Source organism: Schistocerca gregaria, chromosome 4 (assembly GCF_023897955.1).
Source record: "Schistocerca gregaria isolate iqSchGreg1 chromosome 4, iqSchGreg1.2, whole genome shotgun sequence".
In the NCBI taxonomy this organism is placed as follows: Eukaryota; Metazoa; Arthropoda; class Insecta; order Orthoptera; family Acrididae; genus Schistocerca; species Schistocerca gregaria.
In genome coordinates, this window is record NC_064923.1 from 596,507,346 (window position 1) to 596,533,496 (window position 26,151).

The 26,151-nt window shown below is 43.1% G+C and overlaps 1 protein-coding gene across 1 annotated transcript in view; it reads right to left on the bottom strand.

Moving 5' to 3' along the window:
• LOC126266778 (hexosaminidase D-like) overlaps nt 1-19,536 on the bottom strand; it is a 903,571-nt gene extending 884,035 nt beyond the window's left edge. Inside the window, exon 1 of the mRNA XM_049971315.1 lies at nt 19,278-19,536. The gene's annotated coding sequence lies outside the window, so the exon portion shown is untranslated. The remainder of the gene's footprint in view (nt 1-19,277) is intronic.
• Nucleotides 19,537-26,151: the final 6,615 nt, after the last annotated feature.

The following is a 26,151-nucleotide window of genomic DNA, read 5'->3' on the forward strand; positions in this document are numbered from 1 at the left end:
CCTATTTCACAGCAAAAAATTCGTCACCAATGGTTTGCAGACGCTTCTTTGGTATTTTTATTTCGGGCTCTGCGTGGTAGGACCAACCACGTGTCTGCAACTCGACAACATGTGAAAGTTTGGCTCTGTCTCTGAGTCTTTCACAGATAGCCTAGTGGTAAGGACAGCACTCGCGATAAACGGGAAATCCGATTTCGAGTCCCGATCCGGCACAAGTTTCCATTGACGTCATTCCATTAAACAGCTGATGGTTATCCATATTTGTAATTGTGAATACATTTCATATATTTCACAACAGCTGTAGTCGCCGCAGCTCTTGTTTCTTTGGACATGCACGCGTATCCGAAGGAACATTACACAGTATTTCCGAACCAAACAGCCACTGCAGTCATATTTGTATTGATTATCGACAACGCAATTCACTTATCACATCTGTGACACCCTCTCCCTATTTCGCCATTATACAAACCAAACTGCCCTTCTTTGAACTTCTCTGATTTCTCTGTCGGTCACACCTGGTAAGGAGCCCACAAAACGCAGCAGTATTGCAGACGAGAGCGGACCAGCGGAGTGTAGGCTGACAACTCTGTCTTTTGTTCGCCTTCCGCATATTTTCTACATGACAGTTCCAGTTTATTTGTCACTGTGATCTCTAAATTTTCAGTTGTACGTTGAACTGAAAACTACAACCTTTAAACTTGTGTCATCGTGTAGCAGAAGTTTGACGGAATTTTTTGTAACGAAGGAACTCACACTTTTGTTGTTTAGGATCAACTACCACATTTCCCACCATCCTGTCTAAATCGCATTGCATTTCGTTTTGATATTCTGATGCTTCCGTTTTCAATGTGGCTCCAGACGACGCTGAGTTAGTCCTTTTTTAGACACACTTGGTTTGGTCATACTTTTTTTTGGTTCTCAAGGTTGCTTTGTTCCAAGCCAGCATAGTTCTGCTGATTTTCGCAGAAAGGACTGCATCATCATTAACTTTTATTTACGTCCATATGGAAATGAGCGTCTAGCGTTAATGGCCGGGAGGCTCCTTCGAGGCCTTTGGTTTGTGTCTGCGATTTTTCTATGGAGCCAATGATCGACCGTTTAGTTACATCACTTTAAAAAAAGGCACTATTTTCTGTATTATTCAATGTATATTCAAGTTTACACATGTGGAACAGTTAGTAAACAATACAATGTATTTATTAAAAAATACGTATTGTTATCTCATTGACATGTTCGTGGCACAGTGATACATGCAGACTGTCGCTGTGTGCTGACTATCATGCTACTACGCTGCAGTAACGGTGTGTTACCGTTCTTGCACAGATTGGTGAAGTATACGTCCAGAAGGAAAAATGGGAAGTTGGAGGATACCTCTTTCACTCATTGTACTGAGAACTCTGGTAAACTCCGTACGTGAGGAATTCGACGTGTCGGAAAGCACCTACGGTTTTCTTTGACAGCAGCAGGAGCAACGTCGCTTAAGATGCCGTAAACATACACCCATATCTACACATTCTTCATTAGTGTAGATATGAGGAATTACGCTGCAGTAGTCTATTTACTGGATAATGATCACTCTTCCGATAACATTCAGCTGCAAGGAATGGCAATAGGTTGCGCGCGCTCTTTCTGAAGATAGACGCAATCAGGAAACGGTGGTCATGAATTAGTTGAGAATATTGTTCACATTTCCGTAAAAGCTTCGTAACACGTATGTAATTAAACAAGTCGTTTAAATGAACAAACAGCTTAGCAGAGAATGCAATTTATAGATTTCTGTCTACATACATAATCCGCAAGCCATTGCACGTTTAACGGCAGGGTACTTTGTTCCACTATTAATGGCCCCCTTTTCCATTCAACTGCGAATGTAAGAGAAAATTACCAGCATGCGTCCTTATCTCTTCTCATCGTCGGATTATTGTTCTTACACAATACGTAACAGCGCGACCAACAGTATTGTTCTAACGTCGGTCTGAAATAATAGGTCTCGAAAGTTACTTACTTCTGCATATGCACTCCCGAAGCCGCTGTAAAACCTGTACCTTCATGCACATAATCCGCAAACCACCAAATGATGCATGCCGGAGAGTAACTTGTACCATTGCTAGTAATTCGCTTTCGTGTTCCATTCACAAAGGGAACGAAAAAAAAAAAACTGTCTGTACGGTTCCATATGAGAACTTATTTTTTCTTCGCAGTCCTGACACGAGACGGCTGATGGCAGTGGGACAGTTTTGCAGTCTACACAAATAATGGTTGCATAAACTTTCTCAAAACTGTTCGCGGAAAGAACGTCATCTTCCCTACAGGGATACCCATTTAAGGTCACGGAACATTTCCTGAACACTGGAGAACTGATGACGTATACTGGTAATACATATAACGGCACGCCTCTGCACTGCTTTGATGTCTTCCCTTAATCCGACGCTCCAACTGTATTCGCGACTAGGTCACACTAGAATTCTATGCGCGATCTTCTTCAAAAATAAGCCATACTTTCCTAGAATTCTCCGAATAAATACAAGACGACCATTCGCCTCCCTTATAAAAGACCTTTTGGAGGTTCTTCCATTTCATGTCGGTTTGCGTCTGTGAAGAGCTGTGAGTGAAGTGCTGTGAGGGATTCAGAGTGTATCAAGGAGAAGTTTCGGTTAAGTGCGTTTGTACAAGCGCTGGTAAAATTCCACACGTCTACACTAATGAAGAATATGCAGATACGGGTGTATGTTTACGACTTATGCGATGATAGTGCTCCTGTTGCAGCCGAAGAATACCGTCGGTGCTTTCCGACACGTCGAATTCCTCATCGTTGGGAGTTTACCAGAGTTTTCAGTACAATGAGTGGAATAGGTATTTTTCCAAGTTATCATTTTTCCTTCTGAACGTATCGTTCAACAACCCTGTACGTTGCTGCAGTTCAGTACTGCTACAACCAGCACACAGCGACACTCAGCGCGTATTAATCCCCGACGAACATGTCAGCGAGTTAAAAGTACTTTTTTTTTCTTCAATCGCATCGCTGTATTACGCGTGTTGTAATGTAACTGCTGCACATGTGTAAACTTGAATATATACATTGAATAATACAGAAAACAAATAACAATGTACATTAAGTGTGTTCTAACTCGGAAACCATTCGGAAGAGACCATACGTCCATTTGAAGTTGCTTACTTCAAACAGTTGTCCTTGTCGTATCCCTGAATACTGACCACTCCTCCTGGGACATCCTGTATACAAAACAAGAGCGGGCATACCACACTTTCCTGAGCACTCCTTACGTTAGCTTTGTCTCCGAGGAACACAGTCCGTCTAGGGCAACGAAGAGGTTTTTATTAGTCAAAAAGTAATTGAACCAATCACGTATCTGAGATTCTATTGCTAATCCTCGGACTTTCGTTAACATTCTGAATCAATGAGGATTTGCAGAAAATAAATGCGTGGTGTAATGACTGGCAGTTATCTCTCAATATTAGTAAGTGTAACCTACTGCGTATAACAAGGCGAAAATCACCATTAATGTACGAGTAAAAAATAAATGCCCAGTCTTTGGAAGCGGTAACGTCTGTCAAGTATCTGGTCTCAAATGGAATGATCAGATTACACAAGTAACGGTTACGGTGAACTCTAGATTGCGGTTCATTTGTAGTATCCTGAAGCAATGCAGCTCTTCAACAAAGGAAATAGCTTACAATACGTTAGTTAGTTCGTCCAGTCTTTGAGTATTGTTCGTCTGTATGGGACCCTTACCAGTTGGGTCTGATTCAAGAGATTGAGAAGGTCCAAAGAAGAGCGGCAAGATTCGAGACTGGTACATTTAGCCATCGCGAGAGCGTGCAAATCTCATAGAAAGTTTTAAGTGGGACACACTTGCAGATAGACGGCGCGCTAAACAGAAGGGGCTGCTCACTAAATTTCGAAATCCGATCTTCACCGAGGATGTAGAACATATATTATTACCACCAACTTGCAAATCGCGCAGTGATACCATTCAAAGACAAAGGAAATATAAGCTCGTACTGAGGCTTTCAGACAGACTTTTTCCCTCGCGCGATCCGCGAGTGGAACAGAGGGGGGGATATGATTTTGGCGTCAATTGCGCCCTCCGCCACACACCGCTTGGTGGTTAGCGGAGTATATATGTAGATGTAGATGTAGATTCTGAAGTGTGGCACCGTGACAAAACCTTTCCGGTAATCAGCGAGGGACGTTCAATAAGTTTCTGAAAACAGGTTTGTTTCATTCAGGATTCCAGTACTCAATACAATTCCCCACTCTTTTGGCTACAAAACCCTTTTTTTTCAACATAATTTCTGTTCAATGTGATGGCCTCACGTCTCCTTACTGGAAGGGCCTGTATGGCATCATGGTACCACTCTACTGGTCGCCGTCGGAGCCAACGCCTTGACCCACAAATAACTTCCCAATCATCCACGGACTGCTTCCCGCGGAGTGAATCCATTGAGCCAGACAGATGGAAGTCACAAGATGCGAGATCAGGGATGTAGGGTGGTGAGGAAGAACAATACAATGAAGTTTTGTAAGCTGCTCGGTTGCGCAGAATTGTGGAGGAGGAGGATATTAGTGTTTAACGTCCCGTCGACAACGAGGTCATTAGAGACGGAGCGCAAGCTCGGGTGAGGGAAGGATGGGGGAAGGAAATCGGCCGTGCCCTTTCAAAGGAACCATCCCGGCATTTGCCTGAAGTGATTTAGGGAAATAACGGAAAACCTAAATCAGGATGGCCGGAGACGGGATTGAACCGTCGTCCTCCCGAACGCGAGTCCAGTGTGCTAACCACTGCGCCACCTCGCTCGGTGCGCAGAATTGTGTGAGGCCTTGCGTTGTCATGGAGAAGGAGAAGGTCGTTCAAATAGACAGAGTGTCCGCACGTTCCAACGTTGCAGGTGTCACACCTGCGTACTGGCGGCAGACACGGGGGAGAACGGACAGGTTTGTGCAATCCTGATGCGAAGACTACAGAAGCCTCGACCAACAACTCACGGTCAGTTAGTTCATGCCTGGTCTCCTTAGACATTCTGCAGGCGCCTGTGAATATCTTGAATGTTCTGGTTTTCCGCCAAAAGAAACTAAATGACGGGTGTCTACTTGGAAAGCACCTTCGTCAAAGATGCCATTTTGGAGGTTACGTATGGCGCCGCCACCTATGGGAAGTTCATGAAACTATAGGGCTAAACGGAAATATTCTACCACGTCCCACAACAAATATCGCATTTTTACAATAGAAACTGGGCGAGAGAACAATATTATTACTATATTGAACGCCCCTCGTAGGAATGTGGATTCCACCTCTTACCCTCCATCTTGCATTGCTACCGGTGTCAGTGACTTCATGTATTCCAATCATGGATGAGGTGAAACAAAAATAACTAACAGCTCTGTTCGCGCCTTGCTATCTCATATCTTATTCTCATAATCCTCTGTGAGATATACGATAGTGTAGGAACACTACAGGCCATTAAAATTGCTACACCACGAAGATGACGTGCTACAGACGCGAAATTTAACCGACAGGAAGAAGAGGCCGTGATATGCAAATGATTAGCTTTGCAGAGCATTCACACTACGTTGGCGCCGGTGGCGACACCTACAACGTGCAGACAAGAGCAAAGATTCCACCCGATTTCTGATACACAAACAGCAGTTGACCGGCATTGCCCGGTGAAACGTTGTTCTGATGCCTCGTGTAAGGAGGAGAAATGCGTACCATCACGTTTCCGACTTTGATGAAGGTCGGATTGTACCCTATTGCGATTGCGGTTTATCGTATCCGCATGGCTGTAACGCATCGTGCAGCCACGCCTCGATCCCCGAGTCAACAGATGGGGACGTTTGAAAGACAATAACCATCTGCACGAACAGTCCGACGACGTTTGCAGCAGCATGGACTATCAGCTCTGAGACCATGGCAGCGGTTAGCCTTGACGCTGCCTCACAGACAGGAGCGCCTGCGATGGTGTACTCAACGACGAACCTTGGTGCACGAATGGCAAAACGTCATTTTTTCTGATGAATCCAGGTTCTGTTTACAGCATCATGACGGTCGCATCCGTGTTTGGCGACATCGCAGTGAACGCACATTGGAAGCGTGTATTCTTCATCGCCATACTGGCGTATCACTCGGCGTGATGGTATGGAGTGTCATTGGTTACACGTCTCGGTCACCTCTTGTTCGCATTGACGGCACTTTGAACAGTGGACGTTACATTTCAGATGTGTTACGGCCCGTGGCTCTACCCTTCATTCGATCCCTGTGAAACACTACATTCCAGCAGGATAATGTATGACCGCATGTTGCAGGTCCTGTACTGACCTTTCTGGATACAGAAAATTTTCGACTGCTGCCCTGGCCAGTACGTTCCCCAGATCTCTCACTAATTGAATACGTCTGGTCAATGGTGGCCGAGCAACTGGCTCGTCACAATACGCCAGTCATTACTCTTAAAGAACTGTGGTATCGTGTTAAAAGCTGCATGAGCAGCTATACCTGTACACGCCATTCAAGCTCTGTTTGACTCAATGCCCAGGCGTATCAAGGCCGTTATTACGGCCAGAGGTTGTTGTTCTGGATACTGATTTCTCAGGATCTATGCACCCAAATTGCGTGAAAATGTAATAGCATGTTAGTTCTAGTATAATACATTTGTTCAATGAATACCCGTTTATCATCTGCATTTCTTCTTGGTGTAGCAATTTTAATGGTCAGTAGTGTAGAAATGTCTCACACTCTTCCTCGAATACCGATTCTTCAAATTTATCCAACAGGATTTTGTGAGAAGAACGCCGCCTTGCTTTCAGTGATTCTCATTCAAGTTTCCCCAGAATCCATTTTTCCCTTTCGTAGAATTTGCGCGGACGTGTTAACGATCCCAGCAGCGACGCTGCCGAGTCTACTCGATAAGTCAATACATTGGAGAAAGACGTGAGAATTGGCCATTCTACAGCCTTGTATGCAACTTCCTTCAAAGATACACAGTACTTTTGCTGAACACTTCCAACAAATCTGTCTTCAGTTTCCCTTTCACTCTACAGACTGTGTGTTCTCATTTAATATTGTTTTCCACTATCGCCCCTACATTATCCAGAATTTTACGGCTGGTTATGTAATCGGATTCACTCTTTGTTGAGGATATTATGCTGCATTAGTGCATATTTAAAGAGCCGCCAACAACAAATGGCCACACAACGTCAAGCTGACGCCACACGAACCGTGCATTCGAACGTCAACGTAGAGCGTGCCGAGTTTCCGACGTCATAGCGTGGAAAAGTACGTTCGAGAGTCTTTCGGGCAATATCAAGTGTTTTTCTTTTGTGGACAACTGTTGTAAATCAGTATTAAACTTGTATTTTACACTGATGAGCCACAACATTATGACGACCTGCTTAACAGCTTCCGCGTGACTGCTACGGTCGCAGGTTCGAATCCTGCCTCGGGCATGGATGTGTGTGATGTCCTTAGGTTAAGGTTTACGTAGTTCTAAGTTATAGGGGACTGATGACCACAGATGTTAAGTCCCGTAGTGCTCACAGCCATATGAACTATTTTTTGAGCTCAACAGCTTATTTGTCCGTATTTGGAACGAAATACAATGCCGATTCCGTTTATCAGTGATCCGACAGTTGGTTGGTAGGTTTGTGGATGTATGGGGCATTAGATGTCTACGCATAGGTCATGTAATACGCATAAACAATGGACCGCTGATTTGCGTACGCGGTGATGGTGCCCGATAGCGACGCAGATCAACACCGACTCAAAGGAAGGCCTCGGCGCTTGTTCGAGACGTCACATCAGCTAGGCACGGTGAACGACAGGTCTGTTGCAGGCATACTCTTAATGCTGGTCTCCCCCTCCCAGACACAGGAAAATGTGAAACTATTGGCTCTAGTTGACCAACACACATTGTTCTGAGACATTTCTGCAACCAATTAATTGTGCAATTCATTACACTTCTTAACAAATAGTGTACTCCTGAACTTAAATTTCCGCCTGTTGTAAGGATTGACATACAAAAACAACTTCATGGTCCAGCAGCAACAGAATTCGTGCTTCTTTACCTTATTTGTAAATCTGAGGAAGTTACGTTTGTACTGGGTTGCTTTTACAAGAAACTGTTGACATATTAGTGCTCTTCTTTAGGTATCTTGGTTGACTATGGGGTGAGGAGCACTGAATGGTAATGAAATATCCCGTGATTGTACACGTCGGGGGAGGCGATGGGGGAAAGAAGAAGAGGCAAAAGAGAGATACTTCTTTTATCAAATAAATTTTTTATCATATAAAGTTGCTCCTTTCAGTTGCAAGAGGGGAATATTTATCTTTTCTAATATGCATGTTTAAAAAATGTTTAATCTCAGCAGTATTTTCGATATATGAAGCTCTTTTGTTTCCTGTTTAGAATTCCTTTCGTTGAAAACGACTGTAATCTAATGCCTGGCAAACAGTTGGACATTTACACATGTATATTAGTTCACAATTCCAGTGACGATGTCAAACGAACGAAAATAAATAAATAAATAAATAAATAAATAAATAAATAAAACGAGTTCATTGTAAGGGGGTTGGGGTAAGTTTCGATAACAAAATGGATCAAGTAAATATAGTTACTTGAATGTAAGATTTCCGAAGCTTGCAATGGGGCAAAGCGTCTTCTCATATCGATCTGTGTTTGTTTCGACAGGATTCAGTAATACAGAACTATGATCTTCATTTGTAGCTTCACGATAGTAAGAAAATCTTTCATCTAAATAAAACTGTAGAATCCACAACAATATCACACATTTTGTCCAAAAATAAGAGACTTATAGCGATAAGCACGCCCAAGCGTTTCTGCCTGCAACAGACCTGGCGTTCGCCGTGCCTAGCTGACGTGACGTCCCCAACAAGCGCCGACGCCTTCCTTTGAGTCGGTGTTGCCCAGATGGGTTACCTAGGACCAGGCGAATTTGGTCGCTGAGATATCAACGTGAGTTCACCGTAATGCTCCTAAAACCGCTGTAGCGCGGTTCTGGTTCCGAGATATTGACATTTATACTGCTGAAAGATGACATCGCTAAACGTGAAGGAATGCACGTGGATCGCAGATGACAGCGTTCCTCCGTTTACTAGCACAGGGCCTCTTCAGGCGCAGGAGGATGTCTCCCATAGCATAATACCGCTCCCATCATCCTGCGTCCGTGGCTTGCTGCACGTTCCGAGCCGCCGTTCATCTTGATGACGATTGTGGAGACAACCATCGACGTAGTGTAATAAAAATGTGATTCACCAGAAGAGCGGACACGTTTCCAATAATCGACGGTAGAATCCCAATGTCTCCGTGTTCACTGCAATCTTAATTTACGATGCCGTTGGCTCAACATGTGTACACGTAGGGGTGGTCTTCTGTGGAGTTCACGTTTAACAATGTACGATAAACGGTGTGCTTCGACACACTTGGGCGTGCACCAGCATTGTGCTCTGACCTACTGTACAGAGCCTCCGAATCCCAGGTTCTGTAAAGAGTCGTGAGCGTCCAACCATCAAGCGCGTAGTGGTACTTTCACTGTCCTACCTCTTTCCGTGAATGCTCACGACAGTAGCACGTGAACATTCGACCAGATTTGCCGTTTTCGAGATGCTCGTTCACATGCTCTGCGTAATGATAATATGCCCTTTGTCAAAGTCACTTATCTCAATGGATTTCCGCATGTTCGGCCCATATCTTCGCTAGGGCGGTCCCCCGTCCGTGTCTGCTCTGCTTACATACTTTTGTTACCTCATCACGTGCCCGCAACCTCACCAGGCGGCATCCACGTCGCAGTGGACAGTACTCAATGTTTTGGCTTATCAGTCTACTAGCTAACGTCCTTACTGACTGTATATGGAACTTCCCTTTATGCCTTATAACATGCTGATGGATATTGAAATTTTTATTTATGTATACTAAAGACAGAGGTGAACATTCAATGATCTACGAGCCAGATAATAGCCGACAGTTGCCGCTGGTGCGCGCTGAGATCGCATATGCCACGTTGAGGCCCACGTATCGCATGCACAAGCCGGGACTTTTCTGAGCATCCAGCAGCACGGTGGATGTAACGACTGCTTAACAAGTAATATGTGTTTCAAAGACGAACTTCCTGCATAAAACAGCATTATTAGCGAACAAAGTGCTGTCAAGCGTGTCAAATAAATCGTTTATGTAAACTGAAAACTGTAGTAGTCCTACCACGCATCCTTAGGGTATACCCGATATTATTTTCATTTCCGTCGGAAATTCAATGTCCAACGCAACGCAGTGAATTATATTAATAACTGCTTTACTACATACGACCGTACTTTGGTTATCGGCCAACGATGCGCAAGACGAACGGCTTTTGAAATTATAAGAAGACTGCAGCTCAGTGAGGGTTTTTTTTTTTTTTTTTTTTTTTTCCGCAGCTGCGGCCACCACAGAGTTCTAGATTAGGAGATTGTCTAGAATCCTGCAATAGACAGCTGTTTGGAAAATTGGTCTCCTTTTTTCCTTCTTTAAGTACAACGAATTGTTTGCGTGATGGGATCCGGTACTTTTACTCCAGACACAGGGTGTTTCAAAAATGATCGGTATATTTGAAACGGCAATACAAACCAAACGAGCAGCGATAGAAATACACCGTTTGTTGCAATATGCTTGGGACAACAGTACATTTTCAGGCAAACAAACTTTCGAAATTACAGTAGTTACAATTGTCAACAACAGATGGCGCTGCGGTCTGGGAAACTCTATAGTACGATATTTTCCACATATCCACTATGCATAGCAATAATATGGCGTAGTCTCTGAATGAAATTACCCGAAACCTTTGACAACGTGTCTGGCGGAGTGGCTTCACATGCAGATGAGATGCACTGCTTCAGTTGTTCAATTGTTTCTGGATTCTGGCGGTACACCTGGTCTTTCAAGTGTCCCCACAGAAAGAAGGCACAGGTATTCATGTCGGGCGAATAGGGAGGCCAATCCACGCCGCCTTCTGTATGTTTTGGATAGTCCAAAGCAATCACACGATCATCGAAATATTCATTCATGAAATTAAAGACGTCGGCCGTGCGATGTGGCCGGGCACCATCTTGCATAAACCACGAGGTGTTCGCAGTGTCGTCTAAGGCAGTTTGTACCGCCACAAATTCACGAAGAATGTCCAGATAGCGTGATGCAGTAATCGTTTCGGATCTGAAAAATGGGCCAATGTTTCCTTTGGAAGAAATGGCGGCCCAGACCAGTACTTTTTGAGGATGCTGGGACGATGGCACTGCAACATGGGGCTTTTCGGTTCCCCATATGCGCCAGTTCTGTTTATTGACGAAGCCGTCCAGGTAAAAACAAGCTTCGTCAGTAAACCAAATGCTGTCCACATGCATATCGCCGTCATCAATCCAGTGCACTATATCGTTAGCGAATGTCTCTCGTGCAGCAATGGTAGCGGCGCTGAGGGGTTGCCGCGTTTGAATTTTGTTTGGAAAGAGGTGTAAACTCTGGCGCATGAGACGATACGTGGACGTTGGCGTCATTTGGACCGCAGCTGCAACACGCCGAACGGAAACCTGAGGCCGCTGTTGGATCACCTGCTGCACTAGCTACACGTTGCCCTCTGTGGTTGCCGTACGCGGTCACCCTACCTTTCCAGCACGTTCATCCGTCACATTCCCAGTCCGTTCAAATTTTTCAAACAGATCCTTTATTGTATCGCTTTTCGGTCCATTGGTTGCATTAAACCTCCGTTGAAAACTTCGTCTTGTTGCAACAGCACTGTGTTCTAGGCGGTGGAATTCCAACACCAGAAAAATCCTCTGTTATAAGGAATAAACCATGTTGTCCACAGCACACTTGCACATTGTGAACAGCACACGATTACAGCAGAAGGACGACGTACAGAATGGCGCACCCACAGACTGCGTTGTCTTCTGTATCTTTCGCATCACTTGCAGCGCCATCTGTTGTTGAAAATTGTAACTACTGTAATTTCGAAAGTTTGTCCGCCTGAAAATGTACTGTTGTCCCAAGCATATTTCAACAAACGGTGTATTTCTATCGCTGTTCGTTTAGTTTGTATTGCCGTTTCAAATATACCGGTCATTTTTGAAACACCCTGTACCATGCGAGCTGGCTGCGAGTCCTATTTGGAAATACTTGTAAGGGATTTTCAGTTCCCTCATTCACCTTACAACCAAGGGAAATGTCCGAAAACCATGGCCAGAAGAGGAGAGTGGAGACTGTTTCTGCGGCGCGGGATTAGCCGAGCGGTCTGGGGCGCTGCAGTCATGGACAGTGCGGCCTGTCTCGGCAGAGGTTCGAGTCCTCCCTCGGGCATGGGTGTGTGTATTTGTCCTTAGGGTAATTTAGGTTAAGTAGTGTGTAAGCTTAGGACTGATAACCTTACCAGTTAAGTCCCATAAGATTTCACACACAATTGAACATTTTGATACGTTTAATTTAATTCTGACAGAATGAGTGCCTAGAGTGTGTGTAAGTGCACTTGTTCTACACGCTGAATAACGTCTTCCGCACTGTTAAAATGCTTTTATTAAGAGAAGTCACTATAGGTCCGCATCAATAGGGATGCGTATTCAGACGATCTGTATTAGAAATTAAAACATTACGCAATTACAGTGGCTTGAGAATAGGTATGTACTACCATAAGTGCCATATATTAGTGACAGCTGTCTACTCACAGGTTTGTTTTTGAACAGTAATTGCGAGGCAAAGTGATTGCTTGGAGACAGACCCCATCGGTCAACGTCAAGATAGATACTAACGGCACGCTAAAAGCGGCAGTTAACGATTAAACTGATTGGGCCTGCGGAAAACCTATACGTGACAGGATACCGGATAAACCTATTTAAATTTCTGTCCAGCGTATAATTATGCGAACTAACTAAAAACACCGCAATAATGGGTTTTAAATTCGACCGATACGTACACCCTAATGTGAATGTCTTACTATGCCCTAGAGAGCATAGAAGTACGTACGGCACCAGCTTCTACTGTGCTGATGAGTCGGTCTTAAGGAGACACGTGTGCGATGACGCGCTGGTGTGAGTCTCGCACCGAACTGGCGCTATCTGTGACAAGGGAGGTGGAGACTGGCTTTTCAAGGAAATATTACCTTGTATTTTCAAGGTTTTTATCGTTGTGAACTACGAATGTCTTTAAAAAGGAATGACCACGTAATGCATAATAGTACGTGAGTTAAACGCAGTGTAAAGCCAACCGCCACCTTCCTCGTCACAGACAGCGTCTTTTCGGTCCGAGACTCGCGCTAACACCACCATGCACACATGCCTCGTAATACCGACTCATTAGAACAGTTTGCACTGTCTACGGCGTGGTATGACATTCAAGCTCAGTTGTATCTGACTGATGTAGTTGAGTTTTTTGCTAGTTCGCATTCTTATATGGTAGACAGAAATTTAAATACCTTTACTTGGTTTCCTGTCACAGGTGCACAACGGCCCCTATCAGTTTAATCATGGACTATCGCTTTTAGCGTGCTACCTGTATCTATCTTGACGATGAACGATGGGACTTGGCACTAATCAATCATTTTGCCGTGGCTCGTCTGTTTAATAAACGTGTGAGTACACAGTTCTCACTGATATATGGCGCTTTATGGCAGTACGCATCCATTATCAAGCCATTATAGTTCTGTAATGTTTGATTTCTTGTACAGGTCACCTGAAGATGCATCTGTTGATCCGAAACTGGTAGTGACTCTTTAATAAACGTATTTCAACAGCCAGTTCGACTATATTATCACCGTGTAGAATTTTGGCTACGGTTGCGCGATCTTTAAAACAATATACGAAGTCTGTTCAAAAAATTTCAGTACTTTGTCTCCTTCGAAATACTCTCCTCGACAATTGATATACGGCTCCCAACGCCGTTTCCACTTCCGGAAGCAGTTTTGGTACGCTTCTTGCTGGATCGCGCGAAGCGTTATCTGCAAATTTTCTTTTATCTCGTCGATCGTTGCAAATCTTCTTCCTTTTAACGGTGATTTCAACTTCGGAAATAAAATCCGCAGGGGCCAGAACTGGAGAGTACGGAGGATGAGGCAGCACAGTCATTTCGTTTTTTCCCCAATAGTCACGCACCAACCGGCATATACGTGCGGCTGCGTTATAGTGACGCAACAGCCATGAATTGTCTAGCTACATTTCCGGTCGTTTCCTTCTCAGGTTTTCTCGCAGGCGTCGCAACACGTCTTGATAGTATCGTCGGTTAAGAGGTTGTACGTATGCCACGAATTCATAATGAAATAATCCTTCAAAGTCAAAAAATATAATTGGTGATGCAGCGGAGCTAATAATTGAAATATCTGACATTTAAGTTCCAGGTAAAGGGACTAATGGACACTGATATACATTCTCATATGGATATTGTGACCCAAAACACTGAAATAGCATTGTCATAAATATTCTCAAAGCTAGTGATTGCAACATCCTATGAAAGCAGTTTCAGCAAACTGAAGATGACAAAAAACTATTGAAGTTAAGAACTCGTGAAGCAGACAGTCAAATTTAGCTATCTTTCCCACGAAGTTTCTGAACTTGATGCAATCAGTGAGTTTGCTTCAAAGCAAGGAAATGCAAAGTAAAATTGTAATAGAACACAAATTCAGGAAAATTATATTTTCTCAACTCTTAATCAGTACCGTTGTCCTTTCATATGTAATTAATAATTTATGAGCAGCAAATAACATCTGTTCTGTTCTTTATTATGCTATACTTTTAAACCAACGTACATAAGTTGTCATAAACAAAAATATATATTCTTGTTTTGACTTCAATTTTTTCAGAAATTTAGTTCATTTAAGTAACATTTTTCGATAATGCTTCATTTTTGTCAAATTTGTTGAAAATATTATAAAATTGCTGAAACTGCGTGGAAAAAATGGCAGAAATATAATGATATATGAGCAGAGTAGCACATCGCCGGTAGTTCTCCAAAGGGCGCAGGACCACTTCGTGGCGGAATCTTCACAATTGATGTATGACTTGCTAGTGGGTCCTGCAAGGAATAGTGGCATATTTCGAGTACTTTTGTCTTCATTTTTTCCTATCACAACGTGCAGCATTCCATGGAAAAAAATGTTAAAATGCGGGACAGTGACATGCCACTTTACGCCTAAAGGTTTTCTGATTCTTATGTTCAGCACTCTATGCTGTTATTCTCTGGTCAGAACATGTTGATAATATGTTTTCGAAAAGAATCCTGCAATCTTATAGTAAAATTAACATTTTTTTCTACTATGTGGTGCCAGTGATAGTAATATTTTACAACGAACAGTCCAAAATCTCATCATGTTAATAAACGGCGATATACCCGATCTGAAAGCCAGCACATAACGTGCAGGCTTCAGAATTAAAACCAGAAAGCTCACTGTGTGGAGTGGCTGTCTTTCCTTATAACTAATGCAGCGTTATACGACACTGTGTGCACTCGCTTTCGTTGTCGAACACCAACTGTCACTTCCGTCAACGTGGAAAATGGTTACAGCAAAGATACAGCAATTTGGATGTGTCCATAGATCGATACATGAGTCAGAGACGTAACGCAATGAACATATGCGTCTGAACAGGTCTTGAAAGCCCAACGATACCGACCGGCCGCCGTATCATCCTCAGACCGTAGGCGTAACGGGATGCGGATTGGAGGAGCGCAGTGCTATCCCAGCTGTTGTCAGTTTACGTCATCTGTGCCGCTACTTCTTAATCAACTAGGTCCTAGATTGCCCTCACAAGGGCTGAGTGCACCCCGCTTGCCAACAGCACTCGGCAGACCTGGACGGTGACCCATCCAAGTGCTAGCCAAGCTCGACAGCGCTTAATTTCGGTTATGTGACGGGAATCGGTGTTACCACTGCAGCAAGGCTGTTGGCACATTGTATGCTACTATAGGCACATGTTAACTGGTCGAAATTGTAATAAACCATTTTTTTTTTTCTTTTCAACTGGTCATTGCTGTGCTAAGTCTTGTCGCGTTTTCTTATGTTTACGTTTGTATTCTGTTACGTAAAAAATGCTTTATATGTCACCTGGCGAGCCATGTACTACAGTAATTATTCTGGCTCTGAATGTAAGATATCGTCAGACACGAAATTGCTTTCCAGCTAAAGTAGACATTATTTGTTACATATATGTAGTTATGTTCTCATAGGTTTATTTCTAATGACGTCCTGTCTGGAAAAGTGTATTCCTAAGTTCTTTTACGTCCAAAATTTAATAAAGACTTCCTTGCCCCCTTTTCCTGGATTTCGCCGTACACTGCAGATGGACTTGACGCCTTTGCACGTTATTAATGTACGCGTACAATAGCATACATTATGTTACGTATTTTACTCATATATCGGTCTGTGGAGACACGTTCAATTTGCTGTACCTTTGCTGTAACTGTTTCCCCCGTAGACAGAAGTGACAGCTGGTGGTCAACAACGAAAGCGAGCACATGGAATTAGTTATAAAGATGACTATTACTGCATGCAATAAGCTTTCTAGTTTTAATTCTGACGCTTAAGCGTTGTGTACTCGCTTTCGGATCGTCTATGTCGCCATTTATTAACAGGATAATTGTACAACATATCAACACCTGTAAGAACAATTTTAAGTTTTTGGCTGTTCGTTGTAAAATATTATTCTTGTATGCAAAAAGTCAAACTTCTACTTGAATCTTTGATTTGCTTCTTTGTATACTGCGCTTGTGAATGATCTGTACGGCCAAAATTGGCCAGTCGTCTAAGATTTGATAAACTAAATACCTTTGAAAATTATCAAAGATGGAAAACTTCAAAATGTGCTTCTTAAGGACTACCTTGATAAAAAAATAGAACACTGCCGTTCCACAAAAAGTAGTGTCACGTGAAATATACATTTACATACGTAATACTGGAAAACATTCCCGTTGATGTATGCGATAGTTAGCGAAGTACACACCTATAATTTTCAGTACATTTCTTTGCTTGGAAGGTTTGCCGCCTTGTGGGCCTGAATAGGGATTTAACATTTTTCATTGTTGCTCTGCAAAATATACGCAGTGCTTTATATCAAATTGGTGTTTTCTTTAGCCACGGTTCTGAGAATTTAATTAATGACTGTGTTCCTGCAGGCAACATTGCTTGTTGTTTAATAGCAACCATTTAATAGAATTCATAGCTCCTCTGAGTAATCAATGTAACACCCAGTCCCGAGAAACGAATCGTAAGAAGAATAAGTTTCTCTGAAAACCTTACATATCCAGATATGATTAGGCTGCAATTGTCTGTTTTGTACTCATGGTACATTTCTTTTGATGAGACATTACTCTTTACGAGACAATTTAATAAGTTGTACGTATGAAGTAACTGTAATATATTCATCTCACATTTTAGTTAACTCGGTTATCGGAGGAAGCGCTGCGGCTGTTATTACAGAGAGTAGTACTGGAACTCTAGACACTTGCTATCGCTTGTCAGTTTCTACTTCCTAATGCAACTCCTTCTGATTAATTGTGACTTTATAGTTAAATACAGTGCTAAAGAAGGAAACTTTGAACTCTCTGAAGCTTTCAGCGGTCAGAAATTAGGAAGATGAACGAGTTTCAGAAATGTTTCAGGTTTTAAAAGCAGACACGTTTGGAATCAAGCCACACTTTCTGGATAAAACTGTCATCATCCAAATATATTTCACAAAATCCACAATAACTGTTCTTTCATACGACTGACGATTATGACGACAGTTGACTTGGTTACTCAATCCTTGCACGAAATGTAGTAATGCTATGGGTACAACCATTTTACAGGCTATTCAACATAATCCCGTTTTATCTATATTACTACATGTAGTCCACATACATACGAATATGTACGACAGTGAAAGATAATAATAGCGCTGCTTTTCACGCCGTTTTCTATGTATGCGACAAGTTTGTAGAAAATCGAATAGAAAGAATAGTTTTAGACACCTGCTTACATGTCTTTTTAACGATAATTCTTACATTTAATGTTGATTTTCTTTACTTCTAATACAGCGAATTTCGGTACTGTTTCTTTACCTGAAATGCAAGAGATTTCTTGCAATGGAATATCATCAGTAGTTACATTTTGCTTCGTGTCTGCAGCTGAAAATGTGTTAGCTCTTTAATGCTGCCCTTAAAAGCCGATAATGGGTTGTCACTGAACATCTTGTAATTGATCATGTATAGTAGTTAGTACCTAAGTACAAAATACTGTAAGACGAAATTGTTACCTTCCAGCTTAAGTGACCACAGGAAACTGTAAAATAGTGCTAATAACCAGGTGCTGCAGTTCTCAATGGAACTGTAACCCTCCTCTGCGAAACTAAGAGTTTTTGTGCCTTTCTTTCATGTAGCTCATTACACCAGTAACAGTTAATAATAACGACAACAGTTAACTAGATATTTTGTTTTTTTAAATTTGTGATACCTTTACAACTAGTGTTGCTCTATGCTTATTAAGACCGATGATAATATTTGAGTCATCAGCAAAAATGACAAATTTTTATTCATTGCTATTTATGGAAAGCTTCTATACGACGAACTGAAATCACATTTGTAATGATTCTTCACGAGACCACTTGAAATAGCGAGGCCAGTACCTAGCTAGCAGCTCCAACTAAAAAGTAAACAAAAACAAAGCGCGACAAGAGTAGATTTTTTAGACCTCGTTATTGCTTACTTATGGTATATTTCGCTTCTCAGTTTTCACTGTGGGTATTTTTACACAGGTTTTTTTTTGTGGTACTGGATTTACAAACTGATCTGGACACCTGAACGAAGTCCGGTGTCTACACGGACAGATTCCCTGCTCCAAAGCACAAAATAGTTTTGAATTAGAAATAGAAGATATTCCCACAAAGGGAGTGATTTTAGTTGTTTCCAATGTGTACAAACAAACAGAAAAAGACGGACTGTGTAATTCTACATGCATTACATTACAAGAACACTACTGTTACCAACGAAAACTGCTACGGTGGATAATTAAACGTTATCTAGCACGTGGGAAGATAAAACTGCACTAAAATGCATAAAACTGCACGAACATGATGGGTGTTTAGCTTTAAACGCGAGGTCGACGACTCTGAAACGAGCTTTCCCTCGTTGCAGGGTCACTGTTGAATCAATAGCCTGCGGCGAGTACGCAACATCCCTCGGACAGTGTTCCCACGGCGGAACGCCTGCAGACTACAAAAGAGAGGCAGTTTTAATCGCCTGAGGCGATGCACAGCAACGCTGAGCGTACTCACCTTAAGGGGACAGCAGGTGTGGCGTCTGCGCCGTCGCTGTGGCTGCTGCAGACCGCGGGTGAGACGTCGGATGGAGGGCAGACGGTGCAGAAGCCGCCCGGCGAATCGCCGGACCCCTATCAGCACAACCACAAACACTCGAGTCACCACTGGCCAACCGCGGAGACGCGCACTACGCTCTACGCTCGCTCCACAACGCCGTTCCGCCTGGAATACTCCGTCGCGATCACAGGACGACTGACTGAGCTTCATTTCCCAGCGCGAGCGCTCGTTCAACGTCGGCCGTTTCCGGCCGTCTCCGCCGCTACCAACTATTGAGCGTCAAAATCACTGAGTGTACGCGAATACAAGCCCGTTTCGCAGTTATTTTAACTGCGTTTCTGTGTTACAATGTTCGTATCTAGTGTTCTGCGTACACTACTGTGATAACGTCGTATTATACCTAGAAAAGCAACAAATCGTTTTCCTACAGAAAAGCGCGAGTGAACATGAACGCGGTTGGCATTTAAAGTCGTCGCCCTCTGGAATGTAATTATTGATACCATGTTAGTGTTCGCAGGGTACGAAAAGAAAGCGGACAAACCAGTTTCATTGTTTACATGATCATTTTGCGCGGCGGTCTTTCATATTACGACAAGAAACACGTTTATGTTACATTAGACAGAAAAATGTCGACGAGAAAAAGTACAGTGTACCCTCGTTTAACCGAATTTCAAAGGATTCAAAAAATGCCAAATCAGTTTAACGATGTTTGAATGAACGAGATGTTTTTGTAAAAATATACGACTTTTGAGTTCGCTTTTTCCGTTGTTATGGATATCAAGAAAAAATAAAAAAGTAGCTCTCTTGTATATGTACAACAAACAGTATTTCTTGCATTTGTTTAATTGGAAAAGTATATGTACATACTACAAAATGCTTACATCATTTTTTTCAGACAATACAATTACATATATATTGTGGAATAATATTGTACCCATTGAATTAGTGCATCATGTAATAGAGCAAACGATAATCTTAAGAAATATTTTACTATATTATTCTGCAGCACAAATTATCAAAACACTTGTTTTAGTTTACAACAATTCTTATCGATTACACGTCTTATTTCTACACATTAAATTTAAAAAAATCAAGGTCAGTTTTCGGTCTCGGTGGTAACACTATGGCACTCTCTGGAGATATAATATCTAGGGCAGCCTGAAATGCAATGGAGACATCAGAAGCGGCAGCAAATCCCACGAGAACATCAAATGCGACTGGAGCAACAATGGGAAGTGGCGGCGTCATATCTTCATGTTTCTCCTCAAAAGATGACATTAAAGTACTTTCACTCTCTACCGTATCATCAGCAGTACTGATTATTGGTTCTCAAGCAGCCTAGATGTTCTCTGTATGCGTCCAGGCGCAAGCCCGTAGAGGAGCAGCATCAGTTCCCAAAGTTGCATCCATATTGTGAGTGTCAGATTTTGGATAATCGGTTTCCTCTTCATTTTCAGCGGTTTTGTCAGTTGACGTCCAGTCCTTCTTAAAACAGTTCGTTGCTGAGTCTGTGCTAACTTCATCCCAAGCAGCAGATATATTGGGGATAGTTTGCAGTACATTCCATTGTGGGACTGTTTTTTGTGGTTCGACTGCACTGATGTCAACGTTAACAAGTCTGCGTCTGTAATGAACACTTTATTGAGTTTATTATTCCTTGATCCAATGGTTGCAGACGACTCGTGGTGTTAGCTGGTAAGAACACCGTCGATGTTCGTAAGTTTCAGGTCATCGAACTGAGGTGCAAATTATTCACCTTCTTCGCAGCCATTTATTTTGAACTTTCAAGAGCTACTGTTATTCTCGTAGTAGCATGGAAAAGTGAACAGGTTGACATTTTTAAAACAAATGGTTTTTTATATTTTCCAGTCACTAATAATCTGAGCTTCTCAGAACCATTTGGATTACAACAGACCTCCGTCAGCATCTTCTCGTAGCGTTGTCCTCCATAACATTTTTCACCCCTGACATATTGTGTTTCGTCAGGTACAGAGCTACAGAAAATGCCGGCTTCATCCATATTAAAGACCTCTCTTGACTGTTACAAATGAGAGAGCCTGGACTGAAATTCCCACTTACTGGCATCTTCCTCGTTTACTCTATGTGCCTTCCCACAGACACAGACAGCACTTATTTTACGTCTCTTTCGAAAACGCTAGGCAACCCTCATGACACACAAACCCATGAAATTTCCTTTATCTGGGCGATTTCACTAGCCTTTTCTTGAAGCGTGGCGTCGAACAACGTAATTTTCTGTTAAGTGCATGTGTTGGAACCATTAAAACAGCGAATCCTTCTTGGCTGGCCCCATGGGCTTGCAGCTGACGCTAAATGAACAGTTTTCCAGAGTTACCTCTACTTTATATCTCAGCTTCTTATCGATGAGATTGTAGGCTTCAGGATTTGAAAGTTTTGCAACCTATGTTTTAGTCTGCTATCCACTGTTGACTGTGTGTAGAATTTGCTGCTTTTGTTTTGGCGTCAGAGCGTTATGAGCTCGTTTCCGTTTCGGCGGCATATTGCAAGTGACGGAACGAAAGGGGGAAAAAAACCATAGAAAAAATACCGGGTGATAAGTCAGTATAAATTGGAAAACTTAATAAACCACGGAATAATGTAGATAGAGGTAAAAATTGACACACATGCTTGGAATGACATGGGGTTTTATTAGAACCAAAATGCAGGATGGCGCTCCACCCCATATTGCTAGACGCGTGAAAGGTCTCTTGCGCGCGTCGTTTGGTGATGATCGTGTGCTCAGCCGCCACTTCCGTCATGCTTGACCTCCCAGGTCCCCAGACCTCAGTCCGTGCGATTATTGGCTTTGGGGTTACCTGAAGTCGCAAGTGTATCGTGATCGACCGACATCTCTAGGGATCCTGAAAGACAACATCCGACACCAGTGCCTCACCATAACTCCGGACATGCTTTACGGTGCTGTTTACATTATTCCTCGACTATAGCTATTGTTGAGGAATGATGTTGGACATATTGAGAATTTCCTGTAAAGAACATCATCTTTGCTTTCCCTTACTTTGTTATACTAATTATTGCTATTCTGATCAGATGAAGCGCCATCTGTCCGACATTTTTTGAACTTTTATATTTTTGTTTGTTCTAATAATACCCCATGTCATCCCAAGCATGTGTCTCAGTTTGTACCTCGCTATCTACGTTAATCCGTAATTTATTCAGTTTTCAAATTTATACTGACTTTTTCATCACTCGGTACATTCACTGTTAATAAAGAAAGAACTCTCTGGGTTGTGGGGCTCGCATTGTGCGGTCTGCTGACCAGTCCTTCTCTACGTCCGCCCTAGCTTCATATACCGAGGAAGTGACGCGTTAGCAGCAAGCAAGCGATCGGACCTTTGTTGTGAAATCACACTACAGTATGTTACTGAGAAAAAAATGTCTAACGGAAAATACAATAGTGTACAACGTTACATACGCTGACGGAAAAAAAATCGAAATACTAAAAAGTAATTAATGTAATATAATGAAATTACAGGAATATTTGTCTAGGTAACATATGTAAGTCATTAACAAAGGAATATCACAGGTTAACGTAAGCGTGAGATAAGTCGTTGCAAATATGAATTGCTGGTAGATTAATAACCACTGCAACCACCAGAAAGTTGAAAAGAAGCATGCAAACGTGTCTGCACTGTGTTGTACAGGTGCTAGATGTCAGTTTGTGGGATGCCTGTTGCGCTTGCTCGGCCAAAATAGGGACGGTTAATGCTAATTGTGGATGACTCTGGAGTTGTCGTCCGATGATGTCCCATATGTGCTCAACTGGAGATAGATCTGGTGATCGTTACAAGAGCGGTATGTGGGAGTGCGTTATCCTGTTGGAAAACACCTCATGGAATGCTATGCGAGAATGGCAGCACAACAGGTCGGATCACCAGACTGACGCACAACTTTGCAGTCAGGGTGCGTGGGATAATCACGAGAGTGATGCTTCTGTCCTACAGAATTGTATTCCGTGACCGTAACCCCCGGCGTAGGTCCAGCGTGTGTAGCACGGAGACAGGTTGATTGCAGGTCTTTAACTGGCCTCCCTCTAATCAACACACAGCCATCACTGGCCCCTGGGCAGAAACAGCTTCCATTAGAAAACACAACAGGCCTCCACTTTGTCCTGCAATGAGCTCTCGTTTGAAGAAATGGTTCAAATGGCTCTGAGCACTATGGGACTTAACATCTGTGGTCATCAGTCCCCTAGAACTTGGAACTACTTAAACCTTACTAACCTAAGGACATTACACAAATCCATACCCGAGGCAGGATTCGAACCTGCGACCGTAGCAGTCGCGCGGTTCCGGACTGAGCGCCTAGAACCGCGAGACCACCGCGGCCGGCAGCCCTCGTCTGACACGACTGAAGTCGCAAATGGCGATGGTTTGTCAGTGGAATGCTCCCTACAGGGCATCTGGCTCGGAGCTCTCCTTGAAGTTGAAAAGCGTCAAAGCTTTTCATGTTTATAATTAAAGGAGATAATTTTTTTTAAAATCAGTCATTAGTTTATTGCAATATATTAAGGTGAATTATTGTGTCCTTAAGCGTCGATGAAGGGCTGCGATTGTTCTCTTTGCAAACTTGGTACACTTTGTGCATGAAAGGAATTCTTCTGATGCGTTCCTAGCTGGGAAGCCCGGCGACCAGGTGGACACAGGCAGTGCCCACGGGCGAACGGCGGTCGCGCGCCTATGTCGGCACGCTTCACAGAGGGTCGGCCCCCAGAGGATTAGCGACAGGCGCATATATAGGATTGGGCCCCTCCACGCCCTCACCAACGTGGTGACCAAACCAAAAGTTCTACTGTCACCTCCGTAAACATGTTAGTTTTTTGAATCAGGCGTCACAGGATGCGGGCTGTGATGTTGTCCATGCGTCTAGGTTAGATTACTCATTAACATGGTCCATCAGGAGAGAGAAGTGGTCGAAAACGATTGAAGGGTAGCGGTTGTAAGGGCAGAGGAAAAAAAGTGCCAAGGCAAGAGCCAAGGGAAAAAAAACCTCTGCGACAGTAGGACGGGTAGTAAGGGCAGCAGCGGCTCGCTATCAGCGACAGTGCATGCAAGGTGTGGTTATGTTAGTTCGAGGTATCGTGCATCGTTACCTTTGACATTGTTGGAGTTTGTTGCGGCGCTTGCTGCAGTTGCTGCGTCCCTGCAACAGTTCAAGGGTCGTTGTAGATTAGTGGGCGATCGGTCATAGATCGGCTCACAGACGGTGTAGGGGGTGTGTGTGGCTAGTTTGCGTGCTGTGTACAGTACGGTTTCCCTGCGGTTGCCTGATTTTCGGCTGGTTGCGCATCTGGGTTCCCAGTAATAACTGTGTTGCAGGGGCTCGCCAGTACTGCCGTGTTAGCGTTCTATGGACCATAGATGTTCAGTTCCTAGCCAGTAATGTCTTTGGTCTGTCAAGCTTCCATCTATGGTTGTGGTCGTAGTTACCCAGAGAAAGAATAAACGGGTTGCGGGAGTGTCTCGTGTTACTGTACAGTCATGTGGCGAGTTTTTGGAATACCTGCAAGATGGTATCCAGCCGGTGTTCCCGGTGAAGGTCCGAACGACAGGCGCAGACGCTGCATACATCAATACGCTGCCAAGGGAAGCCGTGGACATTCGCACGTGTGCTCGATGCAGCGGAAACTATAAACTTAGAGCGAAAAACAGCTTTGCCACGATTCTAGGTAACACGGACAGAGCTGCGAGTTAAATAGCATCAGCACGACTTGAGTGTCCAAGAATCTCAAGTGGTCAAGGGAATTTTAGCCGTTTCCTGCGAACAGAACACCTGGGAACGTAGCGGCAATACTCAAAGGGAGAAGTCTTGGTTTATTTGTATACTCTGTCTCACACATAGTATGGCTCTCTTTTCCTCGCAGAATGCGACGGCAAGGAGGGAGGAAATTTTGAAAAGGACTTCTTCATTGGTAAAAATCTAACGTTGGCTTTGAAAAATAGTGCGAGCAACGTAATTTTGCGGAAGGGTCTCCAGGTGCGATGAGCGCTTTAGTATTTGGGATTCCGAATATTGCTTCGGAGGAGGCAGGAGTTCGCTCTTCACTGCTTCCGATTCTCTTATCGCTTGTCATGAGACAATGCACTTCGCATTCGTCGCAAACAGCGTAGAGAGCAAAATTGGTTAGATCCAAGTAGGCGAGCTTCACTCTCTGTGCACGTTATCAAGAGCTTAACTTAGGATCATTTTGATTTACTACATGTCCGATGACGGTAGTACTGTTAGAACAGTTTTGAGCTTTGTTTAATGCAGTTTCAAGTAGGTTTCTCTTGCAGATGGACGCATACTGTCGTCCAGTAACGATAACGTCCAGTAGCACATTTCGGTCACTAATTTCAGCGTAGGACATGTTAAACGCTATCAACTATGTCGCCGGCAGAGTATTGCTGCAGCCGCATGCAATCAGCCGACTCCACCTTCACGCCGACCACGCTATGAACATGGTAATACAGAAAACGCCCGATTTTCTAGCTGCGCATTCTTCTTTCGCTTTCGTCATTATCCTTGCAATGTGTTAGATGCTCATAAAGACGCAAGGCCCCGTATTCACCATTTGCCCGCTAAGAGAGTCATATGTTCAGCTGTTTTATTATTCCTTCCTCATTTATTACACCAGGTCAACCCGTCTCGTGTAATTTATTTATATGTTAAATTAGAATGAAGTCATACAATACTCATGTTTAAAGGCAAATACAAGGGCAGGCACTTTATATAATTCACTTGTGAGTTCTTGGTGCCAATTCAATTCTATTTGTTGCTTTTTTATTTGATCTGGTGAATAAAATTTTTTGTTTTT